General features: G+C 35.6%; 1 non-coding gene across 1 annotated transcript; it reads right to left on the minus strand.

Annotated features, from left to right (window-relative positions):
* Window positions 1–2124: 2124 nt before the first annotated feature.
* LOC149234888 (U6 spliceosomal RNA) lies at window positions 2125–2227 on the minus strand. The gene has a single exon (XR_016246813.1). It is a non-coding gene; the product is annotated as a U6 spliceosomal RNA (small nuclear RNA).
* Between the last annotated feature and the right edge of the window lie 21142 nt (window positions 2228–23369).

Raw genomic sequence — 23369 nt, forward strand, 5'->3', positions numbered from 1 at the left:
GACTTGTGTACAAGATCCTATCGTGTAGTTCTCTCCCATATGAAATCATAGTTATTATATGATTTACATGTATCTTCTTGCTAAGAGCATCTACGACCCTATTCTCCTTTCCTTTGATGTATCTGATCTCAATATCAAACTCATTGATCGTGGCCAACCATCTAGCTTACCTGGCATTCATATTCGGTTGGTCAAACAAGTATCTCAACCCAATGTGATCACTCATCCATACAAACCTCCTACCAAGAAGATAGTGCCTCCAAAACTTCAATGCATGAACGATTTCTGCCAACTCAAGATCATGTGTTGGATAGTTTTTCTCAGGTTCATTCAGTTTTCATGAATCATAGCACACTATCTATCCTTCGTGCATAGTCCACCAAGTCCCTCTTGCAAGCATCTATACATACTACAAATTATTTGTCCGGATATGCGATATTTAACACTAGAGTATGTGTCAACAACTACTTGAGCTTCTCAAAACTAGCCTCACAGTCCTCTGTCCATTCAAACTTCTTACCTTTGCTTTGCAACAATGTAATAGGATAAGCAATGTGTCAAAATTTCCTGATGAACTTCATGTAATAACCTGCCAATCCCGTGAAGGATCTCACCTCATCCACATTTCTAGGAGCTGCCCACTCCATGACAACTCTTACCTTTTCCAGATCCACTGCTATGCCCTCCTTAGAGATAACATGTCCCAAGTAATGTACCTTAGTTTGAAAGAAACTGAACTTGTTGAGCTTATCATACAAATGATTCTCTCTAAACAACCTCAACACTGCTGCCAAATGCTCGACATGCTCTTCCTCATTTTTAGAATATACCAATATTTCATCAATGAACACAATAACAAACTTGTCCAAATAAGGACAAAACACACTATTCATCAAACATATAAAGGTAGCTGGAGCATTAGTCAAATTGAATGGAACTACAACAAAGTCATAATTGCCATACTTGGTCTAGAAATTTTTCTTGTAAATGTCCTCCTCTTTAATGTGTACTTGATGATATCTGGATCTCAGATCAATCTTCAAGAACACCGCTACTCCCTTCAGCTGATTAAACAAATCATCAATCCTCAGTAACGAATATATGTTCTTGATGGTCACTTTGTTCAATTACCTGTATTCAATGCATAATCTGAGAGTACCATTTTTCTTCTTCACAAATAATACTGATGTGTCCCAAGGTGATACACTTCCCCTAATGTATCACTTGTCAAGCATCTCTTTCAATTGTAACTTTAACTCTACTAACTCAGGTGTGCTCATCTTGTAAGGTGCTTTTGATGCCGGAGCTTCCCCTGGAACTAAATCAATAGAAAAGTCTACTTCCTTGTGAGGTGGAAATTCTAAAATCCCAACAGGAAATACATCTTGAAACTACTATAGAACTAGGTACCTGCTACAAATTCTACATCCTCAACTTCCTTACCTTTGTCGCTAGAAATATGCACCACAAATAACACAAACCCTTTCCTATGACTACACTTGACCTGCATAGCTATCACCATCCTAATTGACGTGGCTTTCTTATTTCCACGTAAGACTCTTCGTAACGTCATAATTTCTAACATCTAAGAATGGAAATTTCAACACCATAACATCACGATTTCTAACATCTAAGCATGACAATTTTGACATTGTAACGTCACAAGTTCTAACATCTGAACGTCACAATTCTTGAATTCTAATTGTTGCAATTTCGATGCCTTAATGTGATGATAATGCTCATTGAAATAACGATGCCAATAATTGCGATAGAAAATTCCATCAAAATTTTGACGATCAAGGAGATGTCAAAAATATGATGGTTGAATGTTCAACATTTGGTGAAAGCTTCTTTTTTTTGTCATTATAGATACAAATTCTCATCGCAAGATGAACAAAGAGTCATCACAATTTAGTGCTATATGTAGTAGTGGTTGTCTATTACTGGTAATAATTTAAGCATAACCAAATTTTGGGGAGTAATAACCCCAAGGAGAATGAACCCAACATAGATTGTCTTCCTCATCCTCATTTTTATGAACATGAACCAAATTGAGAGCTAAAGTATAGTCTTGCTAATGCCCGTGGAACTCTAGAAGAACATTCAATTGTTGCAATTAACACCAAAAATTTGGACCATTTATCAAAGTGTTTGTCTCATCGTTATGGAGTTGTCATGCTAATCTTCTTTGTATTATTCCAATTTTATTGGATGTCTCTCAAGAGACAATTGCATATAAAATCATAAAAAATCACAAAAAGAAAAAACATAAAGAACAAAAAAATAATAAAATAAGAAGAAAAAACCTAAATCAAATGGAAAAATATATTTTTAAATAAATTTTTAAATGTAGATATTAAATTTTTATTTAAAAGTAAATAAATAAAAATATTAAAAATTTGAAAATCACTTTTAAACCAATTCAAAAAATAAAAATAAAAAACAAATTTTAGTAAACAAATTAAATAAAAATATCTTAAATAAATAGATTATATGAAATTATTTTTGAAGATTCTTTGGCGAAAATCACATAGAGATACTTTTGTCGACGCGTTTCGAACCAACGAGTGTGGTTCATCGTTAGGACAAGTTGAATGAGGAGATCTCGCTTTTCACATTAAATAGACAGGGTTGAATGCTAAAATGACAACAACTAGATTTGATCGGGAAACTGCTAGTTTGACTTAGATAAGGGGTAAAAACTTTATTTATTTAAATAAGTTAATACGGTTATAGTGGACCATTACAAATGTATATTAGAATTAATATATTATCGTAAATTAAATTATTTTCAAAAATATTAAAAATAGAGTGATCTATAAATAGTTAATTAAATTTTAATATAAGTTAAAGGGACATATATAAATATATTAAAATAAATTAATTTGAAATTGTTAGAATAAGTAAAAATGCATTAATTTAGAATTGTTAGATATCCAAGTTCTTATATAAATATTAGTTAGTTCTAAAAATAGAGTAATAGTTAATTAATTAAAATAAAATTATTTTTTTATTCATAGTCAAAGAGTTTTTAGAATTATAAGTGTTAGAAAATTATTAGAAACTAATTAATAATCTATTGAAATAGTATATTAGTTTTAAATAATTATAAAATAGATTAATTTAAATTAATTTCATAAATTAATTATAAAATAAATTACATTTAAATTAATCATCCAAGAGTTTTTAAATGTTAGAAAAATATTTTAATAACATTTTATAAATTAAAATACAATTAATTTTATATTCATAGTCAAAGTTTTTTTTTTTAATATTACAATATTAGAAATTAATTAATAGTCAATTCAAATAGTATATTAATTAATTATAAAATAGATTAATTTTAATTAAATTATAAATTATAAAATAATTTAAGTTTAAATTAATTGTCAAAGAGTTTTTAAATGAGTAAAATACTAGAGAATTCAAGTGCTAGAAAAATATTACCATATTAAAAATTAATTAAAAGCTTATTGAAGGGAGGGGGAGAAAATGAAGCGAACTAGTAGGAGGAGAGGGCTGGACCTAGCAACTACTCATCTTCGAGCCATCCTCTCTATTGAAATTGTTCGGCCTTTTTTCAATCTCAAGGGCTTCCCTAAACTTCCGATGATGGAATTGCGACACTCTAGCAATCACACTAGCTTCCTCAATGTAGACATGATGATTGGTTTTCTCCACATGTTCTACTAAAGTGGAAGACTTGGTTCTCATATGCTTAAGGTGAGCTGCGTGCTCACTAATCCTTTGATTAATGGAGTGACCATTCTCATCAGTATAGGGGGTCCCACAAGAACAGGGAATAATATAAACCCCTTTCATGTCCTTGGGGTAAATAGGATCCTTCACAGATGTGAGGGAATTGGGTCAATAGGATCCATTTGTAAGTCCCTCAGATCTATGAAGGATCCTATTGACCCCAATGACATGAAAGGGGTTTATATTATTCCCTGTTCTTGTGGGACCCCCTATATTGGTGAGACTGGTTGCTCCATTAATCAAAGGATTAGTGAGCATACAGCTGACCTTAGGCATATGAGAACCAAGTCTTCTGCTTTCGTAGAGCATGTGGAGAAAACCAATCATCATGTCTACATTAAGGAAGCTAGTGTGATTGCTAGAGTGTCGCAATTCCATCATCGGAAGTTTAGGGAAGCCCCTAAGATTGAAAAAAGCCCAAACAATCTCAATAGAGAGGATGGCTGGAAGATGAGTAGTTGCTCGGTCCGAGCCCTTTCCTCCTAGTAGTTCTCTTCTTTTTCTCCCCCTCCCTTCAATAAGCTTTTAATTTTATTTTTAATATGGTAATATTTTTCTAGCACTTGAATTCTCTAGTATTTTACCCATTTAAAAACTCTTTGACGATTAATTTAAACTTAATTTATTTTAATAGAGTTTAGGCTTCTGTGATCCATATTATGTTAGAGAAAGATTTCGGCGAAAATCACATGGAAAATCATTTGTCGACGCGTCGACAAATGATTTTCCATGTGATTTTCGCCGAAATCTTAATTTATTTTATAATTCAAAATTAAATTAAAATTAATCTATTTCATAATTAATTAATATACTATTTGAATTGACTATTAATTAATTTCTAATATTGTAATATTTAAAATAAATAAATAAATAAATAAATAAATAAATAAAAAAAAAAAATCTTTGACTATGAATATAAAATTAATTTTATTTTAATTCCTTTAACTTATATTTTAATTAAAATATAATTAACTATTACTCTATTTTCATAACTAACTAATATTTATATAAGAACTTGGATATCTAACAATTTTAAATTAATGTATTTTTACTTATTCTAACGATTTCAAGTTAATTTATTTTAATATATATTTATATATGTCCCTTTAACTTATATTAAAATTTAATTAATTATTTATAGATCACTATATTTTTAATATTTTTGAAAATAATTTAATTTATGATAATATATTAATTCTAATATATATTTATGATTGTCCACTATAACCGTATTAACTTATTTAAATAAATAAAGTTTTTACCCCTTATCAAAGTCAAACTAGTCGTTTTTGAGTCAAATCTAGCTGTTGTCATTTTAGGTGTTACCTTGTCTAGAAAATTGGGTCATGGGATATTTTGCCCTGTCTATTTAATGTGCAAAGCGAGATCTCCTCATTCAACTTGTCCTCACGATGAACCACACTGGTTGGTTCGAAACGCGTCGACAAAAGTATCTCTATGTGATTTTCACCGAAGAATCTTCAAAAATAGACTATACTTAAAATATAAATAAATATTAACCAACCTTGATATATATCTATATATATATATCTATATATATATAGATATAGATATATGTTAAAACATGTATAAAATCTTAATAGCCTCGATGGTTAGCTCAATCGATATAGAGCGATACGTAAAGTTTGTTAATGATGACGACAATGATGATTAACTTCCACTAAGACCAAAATGGTCTACCATACCTTATGAAAGTAAGAGATTAATTGATATTCTTTAATCTTTTATTTCTATGATTGAAAGGGAGGGAGATAAGTGTACCTATATCACCATAATTTTGCTTAATTAATAAGTCATGAAGGTTGGTAATGTGGAAAATATTTTGAAAATTAGATAAGAGCTAGGTAGTCCAAGAGAAAGTTCTTTTCATCTTCAACCTTCTTAGTATTGCGAAGGTGACAAACGTTTTCATCCGAAGGTGTTTTGGTAATTGACCAACACTCGATTTCACTTTGAGGCTCATGCGAATTACTTCTTATATTGGATATATTCATTTTCTTCTTAGCATTGGTCAATCTGAAAGAAGGTTATCAAGATTGGGGTTGATAATCTCCTTACAACATATTAGCTTCCTCTTCCCCCTAACTCCTTATCATTCCAAAATTCATCTTTAAATTTGGAAGTAATAATATTTCTAATATTACCCTTATTCTCCAATATCATCTCCTCACTTATCCCTTAATGATCTAGTGAAGACTATTCATCATTATGCTAGCCTCATTTGAGACGAAGGTGGGGATTTTCGCTAGAGTTAGAAGCAATTTTTGGGAACCTCTTAGATTCCATGTTTTATAGATTATTTTTATACATAAGATACCTAATCATAGTTATTGTGCCATCAAATTGTCCTACTTTTCACCATCCTAAACACCCATTTTTATCTCCTTACTGTACTTATTTCCCCGTCTATTACCGATCTTGTTATTTTTCTTTATGAATGTGCCACATCAAGCTTACGGATATTAAAGTAGTTAATTATGATTATTTTTCTTTATTTTTGATAAATTATAAAGGATTATCCTTTTTTTGTTGATGATGATTTCCATGCTATTGTTGCAATGGTTCCTATGTAGTAATAGTAACAGCCTCCATGGCTAGAATATTTACTTAGATCTAAAAGGAATTTTGAAATATGGATTTGTTGTCACGACTACAACCGTCGTCCAAATTTTTGCCTATGCTTCGATTTTGGAGCCTTCCTTCTTATCTATAGGAAATCATCTTGCATTGATCTAGGTATTCTTGCTTTGACTCAAACTTATATTTTTTATTTGTGCTTGTGTTGGCTTGTTCCCACACCTAATTGATCTTTCTAAGTCACAAGCTAACCTCCTAACTTGGTCTTTCAACATTTATCGGCTTGCCTATAGAAACTATGTAATCCTTGAGGGAAAGCAACCTCAATTATTAGAATTGTGGAGTTTTGACTCGCAGTCTCCCTTGAGCTCAAAAACTATAGAGTCATAGAAGGAAACCTGACACTAAGCCCATAAATTGTGTAATGCATCCCTTTAACTCAGAAACTGTGCAATGCACTGAGCCAGAAATTTGTCGAGTTCCCCAAAATTTCTCAATCTTTCCAGACAACATGCATGCCAAATTTCCTCAGAAAGGAAAGAAAAATGAAGTGAAAAATAATCCCTAGGAAATAGGGATCCATTATTACTTTACCAAAGGTGGCACATTGTTATTTTTAGAAGTTTCAGCCAAGTTCCACTTTTCCTTGATTTCAGGCATGCTTGTCATAAACCCTCATTTTCTCAAATTTAGTTAATCGACACCTCTAGAGCTCATGTGCGCATTTCATATGTTAGCACTAGCATTCTTGAGGAGATTAAGGAACCTTCAGTGGAGTTTTCATTGCTTAACTAGGTGAGTTTTTCTTTTTTTCATTTCGCTTGTGTGAGTGCAGTTTCACTTTTTTCTCTTCATGGTTGCTAGTGTTTCAAAATATTTTAGCTTGTAGAAGTGTTGTTTCAAGTTATAGTTTTCCTTTTACAATTTTCACATCATTTTCTTTATTTTTGCACCATTAGTCTCCATTGTGGCGAATCTCCTCACCGATTTTTTTCTCTTCACATTCATTCAGTTTATGCACTTGATCTATCACGATTCATCCACACTTAGTTAGATCTGCACTCAATCTCACAACATCACTTAAATATGCCTGTTTCTCACACTTCCCTTAAGCATATTTGCACTTTCCTTGGCTGGTTTTGCCTTGCCCAGTTGGGAATTATGCAATCCTAAGGTTCAAGCCACAATATTGGCCTTTGGAAACTCATTTTGTGTAGTACAGGTTGGCTCCAACTACGCACTACGCAGTTCTAGGGGTCAACTTGTCACCTTGGCCACTAAGAATGCACAATGTGCAGTCTCTCCTAGTCTCTACCCATGTTGTGACTGCGCATTGCACAATCCCAAGACTCAAGCTTCATCCTTGGTTTTTGGGACTATGTACTGTGTAATTCCCATAAGCAGCTAGTTTGTCTTGCCAATGAAAATTGCGCAATCCTTCCCATCAGATGTCCGATTTTCTACTTGATCATGCCTTGAAATTTGATATGTTCAAGCTAATGTTTTATTGTCATGAGTGTCCTTTTTGTCCCCTAGGTACCACACTTGTGAAGTACTTCTCTCCAAAAATTATTATTACCATGGCACCAAAGAGAGTTGCTTCCAGAGAGACCACTGAAAGTAGTATTTGGAAAACATTTGATCAAGTGCCAGTTAACTTGCCAATATATCTAGACACTCAACTATTTATTGAAAATGAGTCAACACTAACATGGTAGCAAGTCCAGTAGCAGTAGCAAAAGGCAACAATCCACTACAAGATTAGGGAAAGAGAAATGTTTTTGAAATAATAGAGGGAGAACAATATTTCAAAGTGAAAGAAGATCCAATCCTTATGCAAGAAAATTTGGTAGAGAAAGCAGAGGAGACAGAGAGAATAGCGGAGGAAGAGAGAAAAGAAGAGCTTGCAAGAAGTAGAATTGAGGGCACAGAAAGAAGAACATGAACTAAGGGAAGAATGGGAACAAAGGAGGAAAGAACAGGAGGACAAGTAGAAGAAGAAAGGAAAGATGCAATGTCAAGAGAAATAATCTCGGTTCAAGTTGAAGAGAAAGGAAAAAGCCAACAAGAGAGGGGAAGAGCGAACAAATGCAGGATCGAGATGTTTCTCAACAAATTGAAGACTTAATTGAAGTTGTGGACATTGAGTTGGAACCAGAACCTCAGGATGAAGATGTTGGCCTAATTCCCAGTGCAACATAGGTCACTGTTCAGTCTCTACCGCCTCTAGCCATAGAGTTAGCCCTGAGTGAGGAAGGGGACATAATTCCTCTTGACAATGGTTTGGTAATGGATCTGTACAATCTTTCATATAATGAACTTAAGAAGAGGATTGCACAAGCGTGAAGATTTTTTTTTCTAAATGATCATGGATCTCCTACATTCATTAGAGAAAGCATGATAGTAGCGAACACCAGCAAGAATCCATGCCATCGTCGAAGCCAACATGGCCTTCACAGGTGAGACAAGATCAAACACTCAATATTTGATAGTTAAGAGTAAGAAATTGATACAAAATCTACAAGATTCCTGGAAAGAGATAGAATAGCTTCGTGAAACAGTACAAAACGCAGTATCTACACAGGTCTACCTGGGGGGAAATGAGAGCAGTGATACTCAGTGAAGTATAAATAATTGGAGAGACCATGTGGGACCTCTACAAGGATCTCATGACCATACATAAGGCATACCTCCGCTTGCATAGCTTGTAGCAGTAGAGCAAGGAATTTGTCAAGACTCTTAAGAATGTAAAAACTGCCATCACCGCCATACAAGTATGGAAATTTTGATACAAAGGGGAATCACTTACTTTGGTAAAGATCATGAAGCCACAGGCAGAGCTAGAGAAAGCACAAGTTTGAATGTTGATTTAGAACAACAAGAAACTCGTCACGTTCATTGGAAACATTCAAGCCTCATATGTATGGTTGTACAACAATTTGGATTTCATGGTGAGAACCCACAAGATCCCATCAGTCAGCTCACTCACTGAAGCTAAACACAAACACCAAGTTAGTCAAGATATTGAAGAGTACTTGGAAATACATGTTGTCACCAAGGAGGATTTAGAGCTAAACAAACAAAACATGCTGAACTACATCAATGGTCCTATCCATATGAAGATCATATTGCTACTACTTGAGAAATAAGTTAAGATTGGTTCCAAATCATTGTACCTGGATGCTATGGAGGCTAAAGTCCACTTCCATCCTGACACCGTCATGCATTTTGGGGATGTCATCTGACAATACTAATCTTGGCATTGATATGTGCTTGAGAATCATCAAGTGGGAGTTTCTGAGCTAGAGTGTAACACCCCCTCCTCCTAGGTCCACCCAAGCAACCTTATAGTCAGGGTAAACATGCAACCAAATAGGCTACTATAAGGGATTCAAATTCCTTGGTTACCTTAAGGAATTGGAACCGACGAAAGATATCAAACAAACTCATCCACATCAGAAACAACACCCTTAGGAGACATGTCATCCACTTAGACATCCTATCCATAAGTCCCACTATTGATTTGAGCCTTTTAACCCTTGGTCACTCTCATACTATATGCATCACAACGTCTAACAACCCAAATTTGCTCTCATAGGCCTATGTGTCAGAGAATATGGATTTTTCTCAGCAGACGTCTGCCAACAACCCCAAGATTTGAGCCATTTTTCTATCCCATAATCCCGACATCTACCCAAAAATTCCTACAATATTTAGAATCCATCAAATATATGATAACGATGGTGATAAATAAAAAATCAACTTGAGGACTAGGCCTGAGCATTCCAAACCGGGACTGACATTCTCTCGAACACTTGGCATCAATTCAATCTACAGGTCTAGTATATAAGACAATGCATAAATGATGGAAAGAACTTATGAAACATAACCATAAGGATCACCACCTTTTCCATTGAACTATTATATCATCAATTATGTCTTTCATCCATCCATTTAACAATTACAAGTAAATACATGAAATAACCATGACATGAACCAGTCATATAACAATGCTCATAACCAACATAAACCCGTATAAATATTAGAGATATGAAAACCATTAAATCCACATATAAACCAGTGCAAAAGTAAGATAAATCATCTTGTATTAATCATATAAAAGTCTAACCAGGTTCGGGACTTCCACATACCACCCAACCATAGACATGGCTCAACTAAAACTCTCTTTCATCTAGTCATCCCCGTGCCATATTCCAAGCATGAATGTGGGATCTCATAGAAAAACCAATCCAAGAACAACCAAGAGAATCTAGAGGTTAAGCCACCTCCACCCTCACCCAACTGTGATCAAAGAAAAACTGATGTTGTGGTCACAACCTAACCCAACTTGGAATTCCATCCAAAATTCATCACTATCATGGAGGAATTTTCCATCTTGTTTTCTCTTTGGATTTACTGCAATCCAATCACAGATCACTAGGCCCTAAACTAAGACCAGTCTCTCAAGCTTTACCACAATCCAAACCTAGGTCACTTGGCCCTAAACCGAGACTTCTCCCTCAGGATTTACCATGTATCCCACCAAAACTGGTCAAGGGATTCCTAGGCATTTGGGAATGAAACTTGAGACCACCTCCGCCCTAGATTCCAAAATCCATCCAGAAAACAAAAGATCAAAACTGAGATAAAAATCCCAACATACCATGGCATCTAGAAAAGGTAAGACTAGGCTGAAATACATTGTCATAACTCAAAAAAACCATGCCATCGAAAACAAGAGAACCATACACCAACATGCAAGGCCATGCATGTCCAAACCAACTAGGAAATCAAACATGCAAAAGGTTACCTGCAAGTATTCCTATTGAAACTACTTGATCCTTCTTTTCTTCCTTGATCCTTTATTTCCTTCCTTTCCCTTTTATTTTTTTTCGTTCCATTATCCAAAACTAGAGCACTCCAAGAAAACTCTAAGTGATCAAGAGTGTGCGAGAGAGAGAATAATGAGAGAGCTCCAAACATGAACTGACCAAGGGCTTGCCAACTGATCCTTAAAAGCTATTTTATTAATGATGCCTCTAATTTCTTCATTTTCCATTATTTTCCTCCTCACATGCAACCTGTGACCTTTCACCTTACTTTTCTCCTAATCTCCTTTATTTTCATAAATAAATGTGCCAAAAGTGCCTTTGTGCCTTTTAATTCCTTTGCAATGCCTTTGCCAATTTTCCTTAGACAAAACACATATGCACTGACTCCCACTAGGATATCTTTGCCCAACATTCTGTTAGTCCTTACAATCTCCTAGGCTGAAAATGAAATCGACAAGGGTAACCTCAAACTACTTCAGCTCAGTAGCTAGCCTTACTGAGCATGAGAGGGATCTCTCTAAGTCTCTTATCAATGATATGACTTTAAAGCAAATGAATCTTAGGCTATATATATATATATATATATATATATATATTTGTTTGTGAAAAATTGGTTTTTAAAGGGTTTGCTAAACTTAGGGTTTGGGGCCACAAGTAGGTCTAGGCTGTGGGAATACAGGAGCAAGAATAAGAAGGAGCTAGATGTTAGAATTTATGGTGTAATTGGAGTATTCTGTCAGTGTAGTATAGTGGATATATAAAGGAAGAAACTAATGAGCATTAAAAGATGATTTCATTAGCTTAAGAAGACAAAACATATAACCATGAAAACCTAGATAACAAAGCTTGATAGTACAAGAGTTTTGAGTATTTTATCACAAGGTATTCATATAGATAAAATATAATGTATGTAAAGATGTTTAGACCATGATAAAACAAAAAGAGTGAAGCAAAAACATCATGAACTCATTGTGCTAGAGTTCCTTGAAAATAGCTACAACATATATCTGTATTAGTTGAAATATGATTACAATGCAAGCCTTCCTTTAAAAAATGTTCAACCATATTCTCCTGAAGTGAAATAGTACTTATAGACTATCCTAACATATTTCCCACCTTTAGGATTCAAACTCCTAGGTGGAGGAACTAACTCTAATATTCTCTCAACCAACAGGTGAGAGTCAGAAGGTGTAACTCAAACACCTCATGAAGAGTTTGATTAGGAGTTTTCTTCTTTTATGAGGCATAATGAACATCAAAAATAACCTATGATATGAATTTATTCATACCTACATCACCTAGCCTCGTAAATTGTGCCATTACAAAGAGAATTTTGACTTTGACCAAGTTTGACTAGAAACTAGAAAATTTACACAGTGAATTTTTACAAATAAAAACACAGAAAATGCAGAAGCGCAGTGTCAACTTTGAGCTGATTTTCAGGTACCTTCCAAGGGTCACAATACAAATCTGAGGGAACGGTCGACTATCCCTTCAAGTCTAGTTTCCAGAATAGTTTGAATTTATGAATTTGAAGCAAGAGAAGACCTTCAAAAATCCATTCTCCCAAGGTCACTCCCATAGCGCAACGCCTGTCAAAGTATTGTCCAGAATGCTAGTGTTTCACCACTTTTTTCCCTTTTCTCCCAAAATAAGCCACCTATACAAAATTTGGGTAAATGGGATATTAGAGGATTCCATGACCTTTCCAAAAATATAAAATTTTCCTCAAATGGATGCCTGAGGAAAAAGCGCAGCACCAAGGTGTTGTGCTTCTCGAAAAGACAATTTTCTAAATTTAGACCAAAAATTCTCAAAAAACACAGAATGCTTAGAATTGGCTCAAAATTGGAGGGAAGGTGTAAAAATGAGTTTTTCAAAGCTTCATGGATGCTTCAGCAAGCATCTCTAAGTTTCCCTCATCCTTTTGCTCTTTCTTGGTCTCCTTGAGCTTGTTTTTGAGTTGTTTCACTTTGACATTAGCGATCACGTGTTGAGCTTGATAATGATGTGCCATGTGTCTAACCATTTGATTATCTCTTGTAGGAATTTACAGGGTAAGTTTCTCAGATAGAACACCAAAGGACACTGCTCACAAACAAATCACAGATCAATACACCAGTATTTTTGACGTGGTTAAAACCCTCAAAGAGGAAAACAGTCCACGGCCTGAGCCAACGCGGCCACTTTAGGCAATTTATTAATAAAAGAATGAAAATTTACATAATATTCTCTCATGGACGGTTACCCTACAAATGACCCTCCATGCACTTTAAATAGGATTGAATGATTTACAAATATGACACAACTTGGGATAGGATTGAAGGATTTACAAATATGACACAACTTGGGATAGGATTGAAGGATTTACAAATATGACACAATAGGAGAAGGAAGGCGGCACTAGAGCCTATACCCCCTCAGTGACAACTTCCTGAACTCCAACCATAAATTGAAGTTTAGTAAACTTCGCCTCTGTGAGAGCCTTTGTAAAGATGTCTGCAACTTGATCATCTGTTGAACAATATTGCACTTCAAGAACATGGTCATGAATGAGCTTTCTGATGAAGTGCATGTGTAGTTCAATGTGTTTGCTGCACTGATTTTGTACTGGATCTTTGCATAGTTGAATGGAACTTTGATTATCACACCAAAGTGTAGTCAGATGTTGCTGCTGAAAGCCAAACTCTGACAGGATCTGAGAAAGCCACAAGGCTTCCTTACTAGCTTGTATGACACCACGATACTCTGCTTCTGCTAAAGAAAGAGAAATGGCACCTTGTTTCTTGCAAGCCCATGTAATAGGTCCTGAACCAAGAGTGAACACATAACCTGCAGTAGACTTCTGATCATCACGGTCACCAGCCCAATCAGAATCAGTGAAACCAACCAATAGAGGAGATGCTTCAGCACTGTAATGAATCCCAGACTGAACTATACCTCGAACATAACGAAGTGTTCTTTTAGCTACTTTCCAATGACTTTCATGTGGGTTTTGCATAAACCGAGCAATAATGCCAACACCAAAGGAAAGGTCAGGACGAGTATGGGTTAGATATAAAAGTTTTCCTACAAGTTGACGGTATAAGGTAGCATCAACTTCAAGAGAAGTAAAAGTGACTAAAAGTTTGACTCCAAACTGAAAGGGAGAAGGGGCTGGCTTATAGCCTTCCATGTGAAAGTGGTGTAGAATATCACAAGCATACTTGGACTGGGAAAGGGAAATACCTTCCTTGGATTGCAAGACTTGAAGACCAAGAAAATAATGTAAGTGTCCTAAGTCTGTCATTTCAAACTTCCTTTTAAGGCTAGACTTCACATGGTTTATAAGGTTGGGATCACTACCAGTGAGGATAAGATCATCAACATAAAGAACAAGAATGATAAGGGACTTGCCCATTTTCTTGGTGTAGACAGTATTGTCAGAATGACACCTAGAAAAGCCAATTTCTAAAAGAAAGTTATTCATTTTGGCATACCAAGCTCGAGGAGCTTCCTTGAGACCATAAAGGGATTTCTTAAGCCGACATACAAGGCTGGAGTCTGTTTGTAGAAAGCCAATAGGTTGTTCCATATAGATTTCTTCATGCAAGTCCCCATGCCAGAAGGCAGATTTAACATCCATCTGATGGACTTCCCATTTGAAAGAAGCAGCAAGGAAAAGAACAAGGTGGATAGAGTTCATTTTGGCAACGGGGGAGAAGGTTTTAGTGTAGTCAATGCCTTCAACTTGTGAAAAACCCTTTATGTTTATCAACTTTCCCATCTGGTCCATAGTTCTGTAAACCCATTTGCATATAACAAGTTTTCATCCCTTTGGTAGAGGAACAAGATCCCATGTATCATTTGCCAATAATGAATGATATTCTTCATTCATAGCTACTTCCCAATTTGAATGGCCTGAAGCTTTTGTAAAGGTGTCAGGATCATAATTCACTGAAGCTTGAGCCAGTAAAGAAGAGGCTCTATCAAACTGAGAACGTGTACGTCGCTGATCTGTAGGATCACCGACAAGATCACCTGTTGCATCCCGAGTAGCATAGACCCATTTTGGAAGCTGAGGAGCTAAAGGAGGATCCTGAGAAGGTGGGGGAGGGTTGTCATCCAAGCTTTCATCATCTGAAGAAGAAATATTTTCAAAAGTATAAGAGATAGGGAGAGGTGGCACATCCGCCGAACTAGGCTCGTAGGCCGATATATTTTCAGCAAACTTTACATCTCTTCTATTGATAACATTTTTGGACTTAAGTGGAATAAGTCTATATCCTTTGACATCTTCATAATATCCAACAAAAATATATTTTTCACTCTTAGGTTCTAAAGCTTTATGCTTCTCATCTGGAATATGGGCCCATGCTTCACTTACAAAAATGTGAAAGTGACTTACATTTGGTTTAACTCAGCTCCATGCTTCTTCTGGAGTGATATTCTTTAAAACCTTAGTAGACGTGTGATTTATTATGTAATTTGAACAATTAATTTCTTCTGCCCAAAAATTAAGACCAAGTCCTTTAGATTGAAGCATACAATTAGCCATTTCCTTTAAGATGCGATTCTTCCTTTCAACTAAACCATTTTGTTGTGGAGTATATGGAACAATATGTTGCATTTGAATTCCATTCTCACTGCAAAAGTTGATGAATTTTTTGTTAACATATTCTCTGCCATTATAAGATCTTAGCTTAAGAATTTGATGTCCAGATTGTTTTTCAAGAAAGGCCTTAAAGGCCAAGAACATGTTAAATACTTCACTCTTGAGTTTTAAGAAGTATACCCAAGTGCATCTCGAGAAATCATCAATGAAAGTTAAGAAATACTTGTAGCCAGAGAATGAAACAACTCGAAGTGGACCACATAAATCACTATGCACAAGTTGTAAAGGGGCTGAGGCGTGCTAAGAGGCACATTTTTCAAAACTATCCCGATGATGTTTTCCGAGTACACATCCGGAACAAACACCATCTCTACAAGATACCATTGGAAGACCTGTCACCATATTTTATTTACATAGATTCTGAAGGGAGCGATAGTTTAAGTGACCGAATCGCTCATGCAAAAGTTTGCTCACTTGATCATTATGAGCAACAAATACTGAGGGAAGATTTGATGACCCAAAGTTGTGAAGCTTATACAACCTTGTAGAATCATCAGCACTGCCAGTAGCTAAAATTTGTCTAGGATCTCTTAGGTCCTTAATTACAACATCGTGAGGTGAAAATTCAACGATTTTACCTTCACTTGAATGAGTTATCTGATATATAGATAGAAGGTTGCAGGATGAGGTTGGAACACATAATACATCATTAAATTGACCATTGTCTATATGAATAGTTCCAGTCCTTACAACACTAAGAGATCTATCATCACCAACATATATATTTTTGGTGTTACAATCATTTAAAGAAGAAAACATGGCTTTGTTTTTGGCCATGTGATAAGAAGCTCCATAATCAATGAGCCACTCATGAGAATGAGAAGAAGAAGATACATTTAGTGCATAGCTAGACCAAGATGCTTGACAACCATATGCAGAAAGTGCTATTCCTAAAGATGAAGTTGAAGTTGAAGAGTGCTCCAAATGGATGTTAGGCTTCTTCATTGCTGCTTCCAAGGCTTCCATCTTCTTAAAGCATTTGGATTCTAAGTGGCCATCTCGATTACAAAAGTTGCAATTTCTATCAGTGTTCTTCCCTTTATTTTTATTTGTCTTATCATTTTGTTGAAATGATTTTTCATTTGGAGGCTGAAATTGCTTAGGTCCCTTGTTTGGTTTAGGACCATTCCTTTTAGGATACAACTTCTTAGGATTCTTTGGATTTGGTTGTTGTTGGGCGGCTAACACTTTCTTAGAAGAGTTTCCAAGATTAAGAAGACGAAGGTGTAAGAGTTTTTCTTGTTCACTTATTAAAGAATCACAAAAGGAATCAAAGGAAGGGGACTTGTAGGCTTGTCATTGAGAAATGAAGGCTTCTCTTGTAGAATGGAAGGTGGAAACAAAAACAGAATAGGTTGGTACCAACTTAGTAAGAATGGAATAGATAAGGTTACCATCTTCTTTCTTAACCTTAACACCTTCCAAGAGAAGTCTAAGGGTCTTGAACGTGGAAAACAAATCTTTAGTGCAAGAAATATTATTGGGGTCAAATGTAAGCAACTCATTTTCGAGTTGATGGGCTTTAAGTTCGTTTTTAATTCCAAAAACTTTAGTGATCTATTTCATTGCTTCCTCATGAGTATCAAGTTCTGCAATATGGAATCTAAGATCGGGAGAAATAGACATCCCTATCCACCCACGTGCTTGATCTTGCCTATTTTCCCATTTAGCTGCCTTATCTTCACCTTTCGGTTTGGTTTCTTGGCCTGAGGCTATTCTGTAGAGACCTTTACTTCTAAGTAAATCCACAATGTAGGACCACCATTGGAAGTAGTTGGTGCTGTCAAGAATAAGTTGGCATGGACTTTCCACTTTAACAAAAAATGAAGCTATAGATGCTAAAACTAAGTGTTCCAATGGAAATATCTCGAAAAATTAGGATGGTTTAAAAAAAAAGGGCTCTGAAAACGACTTTCGGATGAAGAAGTTATGGCTTTTTGAAGAAAATTTGATGAAGATGCCGATGAAGTGCAAGAATGTGCGGAAATGAATGATAATGTTATAAAAAAAATCAGCCCCCTTTCCAAACGCTTTGGGCTTCGTGCTTACTTTGAGAAATCTATTTTTCCCTACAAAACAGAAAACAAAAAACCCAACACGGACATACAAAAAAAATGAACCTTACAGCTTGAAGTTAGATTTAGCCAGAAACTAAATATTTTCCTCAATGTTTCTGATTTTTCGAGATCACACTAAGGCGCAGCGGAAAAGAGCATACGCATGAGAAAAACTCTTTCTTTATGTTTCTTATTTGCCTAGATCGCACAGAGTTACGGGGAAAAGAGCATACGCAGAAATGAAAGGTATAGATCTGTTAATTAAACAAGCTAAAGAAATCGGAATAAACAGAGAGAAAATAACTGTAAACTGCAAATAAACACTACATACCTCTAGATCTTAAAAATGAAGTAGCTAGGGCTACCGAAAACCTCTTTGCATGAAACAAAAGGGGTTCCTCACTAGAACAGATGATCCTAACACAATAGAGCAGTCCACTTCGCTTGAAAGTAGTCAGAAACAGTAGATCTAGGAAATGATTGTCGGATGCAGTTCTATCGGCTTCAGATTTGGATCACCAATAGATGCGGCCCTCAAATAGATCTGATACCATGTAGCAATTTATAGGGTAAGTTCCTCAGACAGAACACCTAAGGACACCGCTGACAAATAGATCACAGATCAATACACTAGTATTTTTGACGTGGTTAAAAACATCAAAGAGGGAAACAGTCCACGGCCTAAGCTAATGCAGCCACTTCAGGCAATTTATTAATAAAAGAATGAAAATTTACATAAGCTTCTCTCATGGACGGTTACCCTACAAATGACCCTCCATGCTCTTCAAATAGAGATCATGGACCAATCAGGTGTTAAGCCAGGGATCAAGTTTCGATAATACCGAGGAGAGAATGAACCATCGGATCACTACATATCGTGACCGTTAGATTGTAAGTTACAAAATCTACATAGTAAAGAAACACACTTTACCTAACTCTATACTAGACCAAGTTATACTTAACTATTTCCTATGTGTCGGAATATCCTAACATCTCTATTTGCCTTCTCTAGGAGCTTTTCGAAATGTTCATTCACCCTATTAAGCCAATATTCCTTATCTTGATGAACCTAAAGGGAAATTCTCTCTTCTAGGTCAAGGTCTTCATTGAGCAGTATTTGTTTTTGTTCCTCTTGCAAAGATTCTTTGAGACCTCTGGTTCTTGGTCTTTTCCTCTTTCTTGTACCCTTTGATCCTTCAGGCTCACTTGATTCTATGATCTCCTTACCTTTACCAACCTACTGCAATAACTTGGCTTTTTCATTTTCCAAGATCAACTCTTTTGCCTTGAGTTGACTGTTTTCTTGTTCTAGGAATGATATAATGAACTTAGCTCTTTCCATGTTTGTTTCCAGCTCATTGATTTGGTAGTCCTTATCCCTGATGGTTTGTTTCATGATTGAAATCTCATCTTCCTCTTCTAGATCAATGATCTCGAATTCCTGCTCAACTATCTTCTTACCCTTTGCTATTGACACCTGCTTTGATGATGAAGAAGGCTTGGCCTCTTTCTCTTTGTGAGAAGAAAACACAAGCCTATGCCCTTTCTTATACACTTTGGTGATCTCTGGCCTAGGTAGTTAAATCTTTTCTGCTAGTCTGCTAGATGAACCAATCTCTGTTTGTTGTTTTGGCTTGCTTGTGAACTGAGACACTGCATTTTCTTCATGCCATCTTAGAGCTTCTTTTAAGAAGGCTTCCCAAGCCATACCCTTCTCTTCCAACTAATGAACCACAATGATTTTGATGAGATTATGATGAGATAGGCTTGGAGAGTTTTCTTTGTCCTTCAACTGTATCTTCTCAGACATTTTTGAAATACTCCTAAACAAGTAATTGCACATGTTGAGTGGCTTTTGAGATGTGAAGTTGTTATGAAACCAACTCACAAAGATAGAAAAGATAGATCAACACCTTAGAATTTAGCCTCTTCGAGGGGGAAACCTCCTTTACATTACATAAATGAACAATTCATATATTATTCAAATGACAAAAGCTCCTTTCTATATATAGAAGTCTAAGGAGTCACAATATAATGCAACCGACCTAACAATAATAATATAAAGCCACAAAAGTAACATTAGAGGTGTTCTATGGGGCATAGTAATAGCAATACGGGGATAATAGGGGCACAACAATATTAATAAGGGATACAATTACAATAGTAATGGGGTAATCACTGGTATTATAGGGACCTAACATGCCCCTCTCCTTAAAAATAGTGTTTTCCTTAACACTTGAGTAGTTCTGGATGCTTCTGTATAAAATTCTCATCCTCCCATGTGGAATCTTCAGCGGATAAGTTCTTCCACTTGATGAGATACTCTGAAATTGATTGATTTCGTAGCTATTGAGTTCATGTTTATGTGATTGCTTCTGCTTCCAATATAATTTTTCCTTCCTCGTCAAGTTTTGGAAATATTGTTTGAACTGGGATCTTGTCGCCTATAACCTTCTTTAAACATGAAACATGGAAAACTGGGTGCACTAGAGAAGCTACAGGAAGCTCCAATTTGTATGCCATAGTACCAATCTTTTGCAACACCTTGTATGTACCATAATACTTTGGTGATAATTTATTATTCTTCTTAGCTTGCTTGAGGGACATTTGTTTATATGGTTGTAGTCGTAGGAATACCCAATGACCTACATCAAAACTTATTTCGCTACAATGTTGATCTACCTGTTGTTTCATTCTATTTTGTGCCAACACAAGGTTATCCTTTAAGAGTTGGAGGACTTGTTGTTAATGTTCAATGTGATGTTCCACTGCTTGAACCTTAGAATTTTCTCTTAAATATGATGTGATGGATGGTGGCTGATATCCATAAAGTGCCATAAATGGGGTCTTTTTTGTTGTTGTGTGGAAGGAAGTGTTATACCACCATTCAGCCAGAGGCAACCATTTGACCCATTGTGTCTGTTTATTAAATACAAAGCAACGAAGATATCCTTCCAAACATCTATTTACTATCTCAGTTTTCCCATCAGATTGAGGATGATAAGATGAGCTATGAGCTAATTTAGTACCAAGACAAGAAAATAATTATGTCCAAAAATTTCCAGTGAAAATGGGACCTCTCTCACTTACAATAATCTTTGGGTTTCCATGTAGCTTTTGAATTGTTTCCATAAATGCAGTAGAAACTGTACTAGCTTTAAATGGATGTGATAATGCACAAAAGTCTGCATACTTGGTAAGTCTATCAACTACCACCATGATGACACTCTTTCCCTCAAACTTGGGTAAATCTATGATAAAATCCATTGAAATCTCCTCCCAACGTTGGCTTGGAATGGATAAAGGTTGTAATACACCCAGGGTCTTAATTGTTTCAACTTTATTTTGTTGGCAAACCAAACATTCCACCACAAACTTTTGAATATCTGATTTAAGGCCATCCCGAAAAAATTCCTTCTTAACCCTATGGTAAGTTTTTAAAAATCCTGAGTGCTCTTCTAAGGGAGAAGTGTGCAATTCCATAAGAATCTTTTGTTTGAGTTGGGATTTCTTACAGAGGTATAAGCGATCTTTGTACCATAATGAATCATTTTGCTAGCTAAATGTATCAGATGTACTGAATCTTGTTGTAACTTTCTAATAAGTACCCACACTTCTTCATCATTCTTCCATTCCTTCCTTGCTTCATTTATCCAACCTGGTTGGATAATAGAAATGGTGCACAACAATGCTTCCACATCCTCATCCTTTCTTGAGAGTGCATCTGCCGCCACATTTTGCTCCCCTTTTTCTATATGATTTCAAAGCCATAACCCAACATCTTTGTGACCCACTTTTGTTGCTCTTCAAAGGAAAATCTTTGTTCTAAAAAGTATTTAAGGCTATCATGATCCGTTTTTACCTTGAAGTGTTTTCCCATTAGGTAGGGTCGCCATTTCTTAAGTTCATGTAGCATCGCCAACACTTCCTTCACATAAATAGCTTTGTGTAAAAACTTTCCCTTGTTTGGATGAATTTCAAAGGCAATGGGTCTTTCATCTTATATTAAAACAGCACCAATTCCATTTCCTGAAGCATCACATTCCATAATAAATGTTTTTTTGAAGTCCGGTGTAGCTAATATTAGTGCTTGGCACATTGCCTCTTTAAGATGTTCAAAGGCCTTTGTTGCTTCTGGAGTCCATGAAAATGCATCTTTCTTCAATAATGTTTTTAGAGGTGCAGCTATTCTCCCTAATTCTTAACAAACTTGCAATAATACCCTGTCAACTGGAAAAATCCTCAAAGATGCTTTATGGATGTGGGTATCTTTCATTCCTTAATGGCTTTAATTTTGCTAGGGTCTACCTTAATTCCTTCATGAGATACAATATGACCTAGATATTCCACCTTTTGTACTCGAGCAAAACATTTTGATCTTTTTTCATATAATTGTTTCTCCTCCAACAGTTGTAGCACCCTGTCAACATGTTCAACATGATCCTTCCAAGACTTGCTGTAGATTAGTATATCATAAAAAAATACTAACACAAATCTTCTAAGGAAGGGTTTGAAAATGGAATTCATAAAACCTTCAAATGTAGAAGGTGCATTAGTAAGGCCAAAAGGCATAACCAAAAATTCATAATGACCCTCATGAGTTCTAAATGATGTTTTCATAATGTCTTCAGTCTTCATTCTGATTTGATGATATCCTGAACGAAGATCCAACTTGGTGAAGTAAATTGATTCATGCAATTCATCTAGTAATTCATCAATGATAGGAATGGGAAAATTATGTTTAGTAGTGAGCTTGTTGAGCTCCCTATAATCCGGACACATGCGCCATGATCCATCCTTCTTGTGCACCAATACTACTGGAGCAGAGAAAGAAATTTAACTAGGTTGAATTATACCAGCCTCTAGCATTTCTGCAACCATATGTTCAATTTCGTTCTTTTGGGCATAGGGATATCTATACGGCCTGATGTTTGGAGGAACACTTCCTGGAATCAGATGAATAGCATGATCATGATCATGAATAGGTGGGAGACCTTTGGGAGTCTCAAATAACCTGGAATGATTGTCCAAGACTTTTTTGAGACCTAGAGAAATGGATGATTCCGATGTGGAAACATATAGCGAACATAATTGTGCAATTACACCTCTTTGTTCCTTTTTTAGAAGCTTTTTCATATTGTTAGAGTTGATTATCTTGCCCAATTTCCTTGCAATACCCCTCAATTCAACTTCCTTTCCTTCCACAGAAAATTTCATGAAAAGTTCTTGAAAATTAAAAGCTATTGTACGCAAGGATTGTAGCCATTGGACTCCTAGTACAACACCAACACCTCCCATTGGAATGGAAAGCATTGGGCTAGTCAATACATATTCTCCCATGGATAGCTTGATATTATGGCACTTTCTAGAGCAATTTATCATTCCTCCATTTGCATTACTTGACTCTCTGGTGTTGGATATAGGAAGCAAGTCAATTATTTTGCTATCTTACAATGAATAAAATTGTGG

This window comes from Pinus tabuliformis, chromosome 8 (assembly GCF_031772625.1).
Source record: "Pinus tabuliformis cultivar Carrire ecotype Pingquan chromosome 8, CPIR1, whole genome shotgun sequence".
Lineage (NCBI taxonomy): Eukaryota > Viridiplantae > Streptophyta > Pinopsida > Pinales > Pinaceae > Pinus > Pinus tabuliformis.